Below are 14,116 nucleotides of genomic sequence, written 5' to 3'. Positions count from 1 at the left end.
GTTGGTTCATGTAATCCACTCTCTACACTATATTTCCAATCAGGTTAGTAACAGAATTTCAAAAAGTATCACATCTAACATAGGACTCCTGCTATTGCCTCTTCTACTCTTCTTAGAAAATGGCAATTATATTTTTCCAGTTTTGCAGGTCAGAAATCTTAGCTCCAGCCTGACCCTTCTATTTCTGAAATGCCTAGATAGTGTCATCCTTGTTAGTTTTAGCCTCAAAATAAAACCAGTGTCTAGTCATGTTTCCTCACCTCTGCAGTTAGCAACCTCATCTAAGCCAGAATTAGCTCAGTGCCATCTGATCCACTGTTCTACTTGTAGATTCACCTTCTTCTAATCTATTCTCAACAATAGCAGTAAGGGGAATTTTTCTAAAACTGAGGCTATATGTTTCACTAGCCTGCACAAAAAACTTAAAAAGCTTTACATTCAAAGGGAAAGACCACCTATATATATAAAAGCCTAAGCAACTGTTCGACCATTCGACTGGTACTGTGATGCACAATGACGACCAGGAGGCAGGCACTCAATGCACAGGCATGGAAACATGGAACAGATTGATGAATTTAGAGGGGAAGGGGGAGGGAAAGAAGATATTAGCAAAAGATCTTATATGCATACTAGAGGCCCAGTGCATGGATTCATGCACCAGTGGGGTCCCTTGACCTGGCCTGTGCAGATTGGACCGAAACCTACAGTCTGACATCTCCTAAGGCAGTGGTTCTCAACCTTTCTAATGCCGCGACCCTTTAATACAGTTCCTCATGTTGTGGTGACCCCCAACCATAAAATTATTTTCGTTGCTACTTCATAACTATAATTTTGCTACTGTTATGAATTATAATGTAAATATCTGATATGCAGGATGTATTTTCATTGTTACAAATTGAACATAATTAAAGCATAGTGATTAATCACAAAAACAATATGTAATTATATATGTGTTTTCCGATGGTCTTAGGCGACCCCTGTGAAAGGGTCACTCGACCCCCAAAGGGGTTGCAACCCACAGGTTGAGAACCACTGTCCTAAGGGGTCCTAAATTGTGAGAGGGTGCAGGCCAGGCCAAGGGAGCCCACAGGTACATGAATCCGTGCATTGGGCCTCTAGTATCCTAATAATGGAGTGCAGATCCCTATGTGATGTGGTCCCCATTACTTCTATAAGAACTCATTTCTTACCACTCTTCAATGATGTCCTCTGTCCCAGTTACATGGCTTCCTAACTATTCCTCCAATACACGAAATTCACTTCTGCCCCAGGACATTCACACTTGCTTGAAGCTGTGCTTGGAATCCTCTTCTCTGAGATTTCCTTAAAGAATATTCCTTCCTTTCTCATGGTTCTTTTCTGAGGCGTGAAAGCTTCCCTGTTCACCTGTAAAAATGGTAACCTAAGCAAGCCCCCCACCCATTTGTTTTCTTAACTTATCATGCATCATGTGTTTTGTTTGACTACTCTTGTCTTCCCCTTCTGAGATACAAGCTCTGTGTGGGTCAGGCCATGCTCTCTGTCACTGACTGGTGCATCCTCAGCATGCAGTAGGCACTCAATAAATATGGCTAGTGCATAAAGCAACTCAATAAGTAATTGTTGAACAACCAAAGAAAGCAGGATTGAGAAGTAAAAACCAAAATGTACCTAAAATACTGGAAATTGCTCTATTTGCCATGACATTAGTAAGTATCCCTGTAAATAGAAGCATAGTCTGTATTATAAATTAGCTGGATCCTATGGATATAGGTTAAAATACTAAGGGAATTGGATACAGAGGAAGACTTTCCGTGGACGGTGTACTGGGCTAATTGCTTCCTATCATGCAAGACACTTTTGGAAGGTTCACTGGTAGATACTGCAGGGAATCCACAGGGGGGAGAATAAATGCTAGACACTCAGGTTAAGAACTTTGCCTAATGTCTGCATTTAGAAGAGGAAGAAGCATTCACACATAAAAAGGGGCTTTCAAAGTAAGAAGGTCTCTATGGTTAGAAAGTGTGTATGTAAAAATGAGGGGAGAAACTTGATTTCCACAGTATGCACGCACTTACTAAATATTTACTATATTCATTATTCATTTAATTATAGTAATAATATAATTCTGTAACAAGAACCTGGTATGAAATAATAGTACATTGAAGAACATTGATCTTTAAAGGGAAAACTATCATATATAATAAAAGGCTAATATGCAAGTTGTCCCCTTGACTGGGAGTTCAACCAGGAGTTTGACCAGAGGGCAGGGCCAACCAATCGCCCACGGCCTCTCCCCCAATTGTAGTGGGCTGGGCGGATCCCACCCATGCACAAATTTGTGCACTGGGTCTCTAATATGGTATAAAACTGGCTTTATTTATTCTGCAAGAATAATATTTTCTGAAAGTACCAGTCTGTATTACTGAATTCATTGCTTCTATGTTTTCAAGATACCTAAGATCATCTAAATAGAAAGGTGTGAATGAAGACATCATAAGGCAGAACTCTGAATATAACAAACTTTACGAGCTGAATCTGTATCCTTTCATACATAAAAATAGTTAAACTCTAAAACTCACAATTCTATAATGGGTATATATATATATATATATCATTATATTTATCTTACTATTTTATCATAGATCCTTATTTAAAATATTTGTAGAATTCTAAGGTGGCTTAAAATATTTACTAATTAAATTTCATAAAACTATCATGAGAGATTGTCAGACTAATGCTATGTGACTGATGAGAACTATATAACTTTCAGAACAAATGACACCCTTCAACCCATCAGGCTAAGAGAATCAACCAGACTCTAGCATAGCTTCTATTGCAGTGGTTCTCAACCTTCCTAATGCTACAACCCTTTAACCCCCAATCTCATTGTTACAAATTGAACATAATTAAAGCATAGTGATTAATCACAAAAATAATATGTAATTGTATATGTGTTTTCTGATGGTATTAGGTGACCCTTGTGAAAGGGTCATTCGACCTCCCAAAGGGGTCACGACCCACAGGTTGAGAACCACTGTTCTATTGGCTCAAGACCATTTTCCTAGAATGAGCACAGTGCACCCCACCCCACCCTACCCCCATTCACACCTTAAATATCTACCTGAGAGCCCAGCCTATGTGGCTCAGTGGTTGAACATCGACCTATGAAACAGGTCACAGTTCGATTCTCAGTCAGGGCACATGCCCAGGTGTGGGCTTGATCCCCAGTAGGGGGTGTGCTGGAGGCAGCTAATCAATCATTCTCTCTCATCATTGATGTTTCTATCTCTCTCTTCCTCTCCCTTCCTCTCTGAAATCAATAAAAATATATTTTTAATTAATGTCTACCTGAGAAAGCTCAACACTGCTGTGATGGTTTATTTTATGTGTCAACTTGATTGGGCCATAGGGTGCCCAGATATTTGTGGAGCATTATTCTGGGCATATCTGTGAAAGTGTTTTTGGATGAGGTTACTATTTGAGTCAGTAGACTGAGTAAACAAGATTGTTCTCCCTAATGTGGGTGGCCTCATCCAATAAGCTAAAGGCCTGAATAGAACAAAACAGTTCACCCTCCATCCTTGGAATAAAAGGGAACCCCTCCCTCCTGCATGATTGCTGGAACATATATCTTTTCCTGACTTGGAACTTAAACTGAAACTTCGGCTATTCTTAGATCTTGAGCCTGCAGGCTTTTAGGCTAGAACTTACCCATCCATTCTCCTGGTTCTCAGGCCTTAGGGCTCAGAATGGAACTGCATCATTGGTTCTCCTAGGTCTCTCTCTAACATACAGACTGCAAATCTTGAGACTTCTCAGCCTCTATGATCATATGACCCAATTTCTTTTTTTTTTAATCCTCACCTGAGGATATATTTTTAATTATTTGAGAGAGAGAGGAAGGGAGAGAGAAACATTGATGTGAGAGAGAAACATCAATCAGTTGCCTTCCATGCATACCACAACAGGGGATTGAACCCACAACCTTTTGGTGCATGTAGACCATGCTCCAGCCAACTGTGCCACCCAACCAGGGTGCCAATTTCTTGTAATAAAGTGTGTGTTTGTGTGTGTGTGCGTGTGTGTGTGTGTGTGTGTGTATCCTATTTGGTGTCTCTAGAGAATACAGACAAATGAATTTACTGTTTGTTCCAGCCCAAATCTGACTAAATCCCTGAAATCCCTTTATTTTTAGGACAGTTCTTTTAGAAAACTTGTAATCCTTATTCTATTCTCTATTTCTTTGAGATATAAGTCGTCTACCACCCAGAAATGCCTCCTCAAGGACTTGGGACCATCTGCTTGAAATGCACACATTAAGGTGAAGATCTCTCCTGTCTCCCAGCTCCTGTGGGATGGTAGCCCATTTGGTGGGTGCCTTCTCCAATTTTTAAAACTATCCCCTAACCTAAATATATTAAAAGATTGTTTTTTTTCTCCAGATAAATGCCAATTAACTAACACAGATGGCCCAGTTACTTTGACCAACCCCTCTAAATGCCCTTATAGTACTTTTCTTGCAGCATACCCCAGCATTTGAAAAGTCTCCTGGCCTTTATTTTGGTGGAGTTGAGCCAGGTTTGCACTGAAGTCTTTCTCCCCTACTTCAGTAGTCTGAACAAAAATCTGCCTTGCTATTTTTAACCAGTGTCACATGAGTAATTTCTTTTTGACACTGCTTAGTCACGCCATAGAACAGGAACAAACCTTGGAAATGTGTTTAGGACAAAAACTGTAATACAAACTCATTTAAGCTTTGTTATTTTCTGCTTGTTGAAGATGGGATCCCACACCTTCATTTTTCAATGGGTTCCACAAATTATGTAGGCGGTCCTGGTAGTATTAGTAAAAGTAACAGTAACAGTAGTAGTGTTGGTAGCAAAAGCAAATATTTATTAAGTGATTTCACTAAGCTAGGGTCTGGTTTTAGAGTTCTATGTGTATCAATTTATTTAATCTCATAATAGTGATACTATATTTATACTAATATAAATCCCCTTTTATAGTTAAAAACTGAGGCAACAGAGAACTTTAGTACTTACAAATTAAAAACAAACATAGGAGTGTAACAATGAAAATTAAATGGAAAGAACAGATGAAAGAAACAGGGTGGAAATAAACTCAAAAGGAATAATGAAGGATTTTACGTTGTTTGGTCTCTTTTTGTTTTTTAATCTAGGACAGTGGTTGGCAAACCGCGGTTTGCAAGCCACATGCTGCTCTTTGGCCCCCTGACTATGGCTCTTCCACAAAATACCACGTGCAGGCACGCACTACAGTGCACTTGAAACTTCATGGCCCAAGCGCAGAAGTCTGTTTTCGGCCTGGGCGAGTCTATTTTGAAGAAGTGGCATTAGAAGTAGTGGGGGGTGTCAGTCGGATAGGGCGATGGGAGACTCAGCGCAGGCAGGCCGCTGGATAGCAGCGCAGGGGAGGCGCGCGCAATTCGTGCACGAGTTGAGTGAGCCAGTCAGCAGTCTCATGTGCAGTGGTTAGTGCTAGTCGTATCCACAAAAGGCGCGCAGGTGACAAGAGGTATGTTGAGATGGTTTGGACATATAGAGAGGATGAATGAAAGGAAATAGAAGAAACAAGTACACAAGACGAGTGTGGATGGGAGAGTTGGAAGGGGTTGACCTCAGCGAATGTACCTCAATCAGATTGAGGACATTTTTAGCAAAGGCCAGTTTAGGAGTACCCTAATTAAGTTAATAACAATGTACCTACCTAAATAGCTTAAGTTTAAAAAATTTGGCTCTCAAAAGAAATTTTAATCGTTGTACTGTTGATATTTGGCTCTGTTGACTAATGAGTTTGCCGACCACTGATCTAGGGGATTGGTCGCATGGTCTTAAAGAATAAGATGATAAGTTTAGCTTTAGTTAAACTGAGTTTATATGAAGATGCCTAACAGGTATTTGGAAACATGGGTCAGTTGCTCAAGAGAATAGTGGGAGCTGAGGAAAGAAATTTTGAAAAACTCAATAAGATGATATTTATGTTATTATAGATATAATTATACATATTTATTTACATATTTATATTTATTATATGTATTATATTGACAAGAGAAAGAAACCTAAACAAGGCCAGAAAAGGAGGTAAAAATGGGGTTTGAGAAATGCTTTTTCATCATTATCTCCAGAAAGGGAAGGGAGGTTACGTAAGTAAATTTTCAAGAGTTCTAAATGTTTTAGAGAGCTCAAGGAGGGATGAGGAATTATTGAGAACAAAATATCAGACTTAAGGATAAATACTGGTGACTATCGAGAGAGTAGTTTCAGTGTAATGAGAGGCAGCAGCCAGATTGGAAATGTTTACAGAGGGAATTGTTGGTAAGAAAGTAATGGTTGTTTGTTCTTTTCAGGTCTTGGAGTTAAAGAGGAGAAATGAACAGAATGGTGCAACAGAATGATAGAGTGAAGAAAATGAGTTTAGGATCAAAGAGGTTTTCATTATTTAAAAGATAAAGATGCAGAAATTGTTGAGAAGGAAAGATATTATTTATAAATTACTGGATTTTTTTCTCCCTTTATCATTGAAATCTTTTGATCTCTTTTTTATTGTATTTATTTATTAGGTATATTGGGTTTTGCAACTTTCAAACAGATAATCTTCAGCAATAGACTTCTCTCTGCATCGCATTTCCATCTATAAAATGAGAATAATCATAATAGTCTTTGTCTGGCTTTCCTAATAGGTTTACTTGCTCAGAAAGTCCAAAGCAGAAATGTTTAGAAAACAGCTTATAAAATGCATAAGCAAAAATTAAAAACTAAAATATAATTGTATAGGAAGTTTAAAACAGTATTAGCATTGCTTGTATCCTGTTCCTTGTAAGAATTCCAAGAAGTGCAAGGAGAGTTCTCTTTGCTACCATCCATGGACCTGCCTGACACTCAACCTCACCTGCTTCTAGCTATAGATCCTAAAACTCTACAGGCATAAAATAAGCAAAAATACCAGTGAAATAGCTGTGGATCAGTGCTAATAGAAATGACTTTCCATTTTTCATTTGTGTATATGCACTGACATATTTGCACCTTCATTTCCATTACTCAGAAATCCATTCTGATCCTTAAAGTCAGTGTGCTATGGTGATCATATGATTATGTGTGGCATCAATTTTCCTTCCTGTGACGTTCTCTTTTTACGAGCTCTAAGCATCATAAAGTTGGGAGGTTTTATTGAAAAGTCAAGGTGGCAGAGTGATGGAAATGACTCAGAAATGATGCTTTGCTGCCGGAACAATGTTGATTTACTTGTAACACCAAACACACTCCACTAAGTCATACACAGCTCTTGGGAGAGGGATGACTAATTAGCTCGGTGACTTAGCCGCCCACATGCTCTGCTGATTCTGATGCATTGACGCATTTTATTAGCCTGCAGTTATGTGAACAAGAACTAAGAGCCACTTATTACAAGAGTAATTTATAGAATAAATGCCTTCTCATGTGAAATCAAAGTGCCCATGCTTTGTGCCAGCTACAGACCCACAGAAATCTCACCCAAGTTTGGATGCCCTCCAGGTAGACCCCCCAGCATCCATTTGCAGGAGAGACCATGATGTTTTCACCAAAAGGGAAACGAGGCTCAGGATCTGAGTGCTCTGGCCAAAGAAAAATGATCAGCCAAGACATTGTTATAAAGATTAACTTCTGGCCTAAGGCCATATCCATCCCCAGGAACTCAACCAAAATCCTGGTACATTTTTTTAAAATGGTTTTCTTTATCTATATTACTAAAATATGCTTTTTACAACATGTAATGCATAGAGAGATGAATAATACTAAACTGCTTTTCCAGAGCAATTAGTTTATGTTATTTTGAACAGTATATACAAATGTATAAGAGGACTAACTTTTAGAGAATAAATGTGACAATTTGTCTGATTTTGCTTTGGAACAAATGAGACTTTCTGGATTTCTATCTATTTGCAATTACAAATGTAAAGTTGGATGTTCTCTTATTATCAACAATGTGAACTTCTTCATGTTCAGGCTGGTTTGAACTGGCAAACATAGGTTATACTTGGAAGGAAAAACAAAACAAAACCAGATAAAATATAACCCATAAATCGAAGTTTTCCTTTTGTCCTCTATGAAAGATGCCCTCAAATTGGGTATGAAATGAATTTGTATTGCTTGCTCAAACAGTAATGATTAAGCCCTAAGCTATTTTCCAATTTAGGAAATAATGGGATTACTCTTATGGAATATAAAATACTTTTAAAGAAGGTACATATATATGTATATTTCTTCTTTAAAACTAATTCATATGCCATGAGAAAAACACCATTATATATACATATATATGTGTGTGTATATATATATATATATATATATATATATACACACACACATATATCCTTTTAAATGTGTTATACTTTCATTTCTCTACATAGAATATGTGCTTAACTGCTTCAGTTTCTTGAGCCACAAAATAAAACATGAAGAGATCAAACACAATATTAATTTATGTCTATGCTATAGCCTGTATAAGTTCAGGTTCACAGGGCTGTGAAGGGGAACTATGAAATAAACAAGAAAGCAGTGATGAGTCACATGCATTTGTAATCCTTTGGCCTATTCAATTGTCAGTTCTGAATTTAAATCACCTTTGAAAATAGGAAATGTGAACATCAGTGAATTTAGACCACAGGAATAAGTGCTGCATTAAATACTTAGCAATAAATAAGTAAAATTCCTGCAGTAGGGTAATAATGTTAAACACTAACGAGGAATCTAGATTTCTAAGGCCTACATCTCCTTTCCAAAAGTGACCCACTCTTTTCCACAAGCCCTTAAAAATTAATGGACAGGAACTGAAGAAAATTACATTTCTTTTTATTCTTCAGGTTGGCTAAGTCATTTATATCATAATATCTTTTTAAAGCACTTTTCCTACCCCTAGAGCATTTGAAGTCCCATACTCATTTAGGAATGACAAATAAAAAATAATACCTATTCTTGAAAGCAGAATTGCAGGTAGATTGAAGAATGTCTGATCTAAAAATGTTGGTGCATACTAGTCATGAATTCACTTATTTACTCACTCAGTAATCATTTGTGAGCACTATGATGTGTCTGGGCACAGCACCATGGATACAAATACATATTAAAATAATTCTTGCCCTATGCTCTCAAGAAGTTCCCAGTCTGGTCTGTTCCATACATTCCTACAAAAAAATACAATAATATGAATGAGGAAAGTGGAGGCACAAGAGAAGTGTTTCTCTGGGGTAGAAAGAGAGGAGAGTGTATATGATCACTATATCAAATCAAATATGCTTTGCTCAGCCACCTGATATACCTTCCACTTAGTACCTAAAGGAAAAAACCTATGTTCAGTATAATGCCAGGTTTACTACTAAGAGGTTTTGCCCACCTCTCAAGCTCTTTTGTGGACCTCTGATCCTGACAAGCTTTTGAACCACAGGAAGCTGCAGGTTACCTTCTGCCTACACTGGGAAGGCCCCTGGGAAGTAAAGTATATATTTACATCTCATGACCCGGAGAAAACAATCAAACAAGGAGTGACATAACTCCCATTCGTATGTTCAGTTCTACTTAAATGTGTACAGTGCAACTGATGAAACCAAATTTGCCTTCAGAATCCTAGCTGCTAGTGGAGATAATGTTAGTTTTCCAGAATCTGCGGCTAAAGTAGAATGGAGTGGATGATTAGATAGATATCCCAGCATCCACTAGAAAAAAAATAAAGTCTAAAAGAAAATGTCATGGAAAAGTTAGAGCTCTTAACCTTTTCCTTCTTTACACATAAAGCACCTCTTTCTCTCTTCTCAGCACTTGGTCAAATTCTGTTTTTTTGTCTTTGATAGGACATTATCAGTAATCTTTTTCTACAGGCGTAGTGTATATTGGGGGTGTGGCTTGGGGTATGGAGAAAGAGAAAAAGACGTGATCTCTCATTGGTGGTGTGTTTCTCAGCCTTTCCTTTATACCTTTGAAAGCTTCCTTTAAAAATCCCATTACTTAACTCTCTCTTTCCAATCTTATCCTATATAATAATCCCTATATAATAAAAGGCTAATATGCAAATAGACCAAACAGTGGAACAACCGAACAACCAGCGGTTGGAATGATTCATGTGCATATGCGTATATTTTAAAAGGAGACAAGACTCATTGATTATTAAATATGTCAGTATTAGGCAGGGTTCTCCAAAGAGCAAAAACTATATATGACGAGAGAGAGCGATTTATTGGCTCATGTGATTACGGACACTGAGCATGGAGACTGAGAAGTCCCACAGTCTGCCACCTGCAAGCTGGAGACCCAGGAACGCTCTTAGGGTAGCACAGTCCAAGTCCAAAGGCCTGAGAACCAGAGGACTGATGGTCCCATTCCAAAGACAAGAGAACACTGATGTCTTCTCACACGGTCAGACAGGGGAAAGAATTTGACCTTTCTCTGCCTTTTTTTCCCTCTTTGGGTCTCATGCAGATGGGACGATGTCCACTCATATTGAGAAGGGTAATCTGTTTTACTCAGTCCACCAATTCAAAGGCTAACCTCTTCCAGATTCACCTCCACGGATGCACTTGGGAATAATGTTTTACCAGCTATCTTGGCATTACTTGACCCAGTCAAAGGTTGATATAAAATTACCCATCACAATATCTGTGACCCACAAAATAGTAGGAATCATTAAAAATGCATTCAACTAACTTCACTAAACATTGGGTCACTTGATCTATCTTCCTTTAATGAACAAAAATCTGATAGTAAATCTAATTTATTGTCAATTTGATGTTATTTATACTAGTATTTGCATGCAGCCTAAATTTTGGTGTTGTCCTCAGTTGTCTCTTCTAATTATGCATGCTTTTCCTTAGAATTTCAGCTACCTTTTTAGCTTTAACTACCATTTTCATGCTGTTGCATCCTCTTTATTTCAATCTCTGATCACTCTCCTGAGCTATAAGAACCAAAGCATAGCAACCTTTTATAGATTTTTATGGGTGTTTCTAAGTGAACTGATTAACATTTACCAAGTCAAATTATATTGAGACTTCTTTTTTAAAAAAATATATTTTATTGATTTTTCACAGAGAGGAAGGGAGAGAGATAGAAAGTTAGAAACATCAATGAGAGAGAAACATCGATCAGCTGCCTCCTGCACATCTCCCACCGGGGATGTGCCCACAACCCAGGTACATGCCCTTGACTGGAATCGAACCTGGGACCTTTCAGTCCGCAGGCTGATGCTCTATCCACTGAGCCAAACCGGTTTCAGCTATATTGAGACTTCTTAATGCTCTATAACAATCAATGTCATCATCTAGTTTCACAAGGTCAGCAAAAAATCATGCCATATTGAGCCTTCTATTTCTTCTCTTACTATACATAATTGTTTTAATTTGTTAAATAAATGTTTCTTGAATATTTTCTCTTCTCATTGTCAATATTTGACTTTAAGTACTTGTCAGGACTTACATAAGCAAATTGCAACTTCCTCTGGCATTTTCTCTCTCCCAAATCGACTCAGTTTCTCTTCTAATGTCACCAGAATAAGCAACTCAAAAAAGAAAATTTTCATTGTTTTATAGTGTTTTCAACTCCTAGTACCACACTGTACTACATTTTTAAAATTTGCATTCCTGCTTACCTCTTTACATAGTAAAGCTCAATGACTCAGTCACCTTTCTAGTGACTCAGTGGGTCTAGTGCATACATAATGTATAAATAATACTACAGCAGAGACAGGTATCTGTCTACCCATATTTGTGTTTCTCCTTCTTTGTTTTTGAGTTGTTTCTGGGAGACAGTTGCCCATGGATGGACTACATTTCCCAGCTCCCTAATAATGCATGTGACTAGTTCTCAGTAGCAAAAGTTAGCAGAAGTGATGAATGGTTTCTAGGCCAGGGCTTTTAACTATTTGGTGTACAATACTCTAACTTTTGCCTTTCACTAGTTGAATGTAGTAAAGTCCAAAGCCTTGAAAGAAGGAGAAACCAAAACGTGGAATAAACCTGAGTCCCTGAAGCACAACCTGGAGGCATATTACCCTCCTGCAGAAGGGCCTTCATTGAAGGTGAGAATAAGTTTGTATTGTGTTAAGACATATTTGTACTCAGCTGGTATAGCTCAGCGGTTGAGCACTGACCCAGGAACCAAGACATGATTCCTGGTCAGGGCACATGCAGGCTCAATCCTCTGCGGGGGGATGATGATGTTTCTCTCTCATTGGTGTTTCTATCTCTCTATCCTTCTCCCTTCCTCTCTTTCTAAAACTCAATAAAAACATATATTTTTTTAAAAAAAAGATATATTTGCTTATATATTTGATATTATAACTATTACCTCAATTAATATAAGTTAGTGAATGAAGTATTTTGAAATTAATTTTTGTACTGTACCTATATGTTATACATTTGTACAAATGGGTAAAGGCAACACAAAAAAAAGCATTCCTCTCTAGCATTTCCCAAAATGTAGTTATATTATAGTCTAGGTCCTGTGTAAATACCATTCATTCAACCCTGTTTTGTTATAACATTAATGAGATGCCATTGGAACTTAACTCTTATTCATATCAATTAGCCTATGGTAAAATTGCTTTTGTTATATGTCGCTTCACTTAAAGTTGAAGAAGCTGTCGTTGATGCTGAGACCTTACTGTAATGATCTGGGGTTCATTATTTGCCACTTCCTTTACATAGAGAGAAAATTGTGGACTATTCATTTAGAACATATCACAAAATTTGCATCTTTATAACATTTCTCTGTTTTGATAGTTTTTTCACTTTAGCATAAAATCGAAAGTCCTGTTTTGCTCAAGAAATAAAAGAAAAATACAAATAACTAAAGATAATATAGAATATGTTGACAACTAATTTGGCCAATTTAAACATTTGGATGTGGGCCCAGTTAAAGTCATCCAAGAAATAGACTAAATTATTTGAGTAAACATATTATACACATTGCTTTTTTATATAAATCTGTGTGTCTTGGAATTGTTTATTTTGCCCAATTTATAGATCAATGGTTTTTCCCATTTTTGCATAGTCAGTGAATTTATTTCAGTAAAATTGAATTAAGTGGGAAAGAAAATGTAATCAAGTAGTTTCCCCTCCAGCATTCTATCCTCCCCATAATGCATTAGAAATTTGTGAAATGAGTGTATATATATATATATATATATATATATATGCAAGGTGGGGATGAATGTTTTATATAAGAATCTGTTTCAAATTGAATTTTATGTAGATATATTCTTTGATCCTTTTGAATGTAATACAATACATGATCAGAGTACAATAATTATTCATTTTGTTGATCTTATTATCTGTACAGGTTTGAAGTCTAAAGTCCACTTCGCCCTTAATACTCAAAGTGTGTATTGACTATTACACTTTGGACCAACAGCATCAACATGACCTGGAGCTTATTGGGAACACAGAATCTCAAGTCTCACCCACTTGATTTGTATCCATGTTAAAATCTGAAAAGCATTACTCTGAAGAAATAAAAAAATCAGTTGAGAGTTCCAAAAGGGATCATCAATCATGCCTCTCTCTTCTTATTCCCATCCCTCTAGTCATATTGTCACATGACCTCTGACAGGGCTTCGAGTAAAACTTGCTACTTACATTCCATGATACTTGGACTGTACTCACTGTCTCCATTATTCCCAAAGCTCTACTCCTAGCTCTTTAGAGGGATGAGTCTGTTTTTGTTTTTACTTGACTGCATGGTTTTTCTCACCATAATTCCCGCTCAAAAGAATCACTGAGGCCAGCCCCCCCACCCCCACCCCGCCCACCGCCACGGTCAGGAATTCTAGCATCTATATTTTCCAGTGCAGAAAGAAGCATTCCCTGATAAAGTGGAGCCAGCTATTTAATAAGCTGAGTCCAATGTTTCCCATTCATGGCTAAGTGAGAAGGCATTCTGGTGTATAGTAAATGATCAACTTAAATGTGTTTCAAACTGTGACCTCCTGGCTCCTAGGTCAATGCTCAAACACCGAGCCATGCCAGCCAGGCCAATGATTCTATCTTATCATTGATGTTTCTATCTCTCACTCTCCCTTCCTCTCTGAAATTAACAATAAAATATATTTTAAAAATTCACCAAAATGCCTATTTTCTTTCCTTCACTGC

Source organism: Myotis nattereri (genome assembly GCF_964212035.1).
Source record: "Myotis nattereri genome assembly, chromosome: 1".
NCBI lineage: Eukaryota > Metazoa > Chordata > Mammalia > Chiroptera > Vespertilionidae > Myotis > Myotis nattereri.
The sequence above is the reverse complement of the archived record's forward strand: the minus strand, read 5'-3'. Positions refer to the sequence as shown.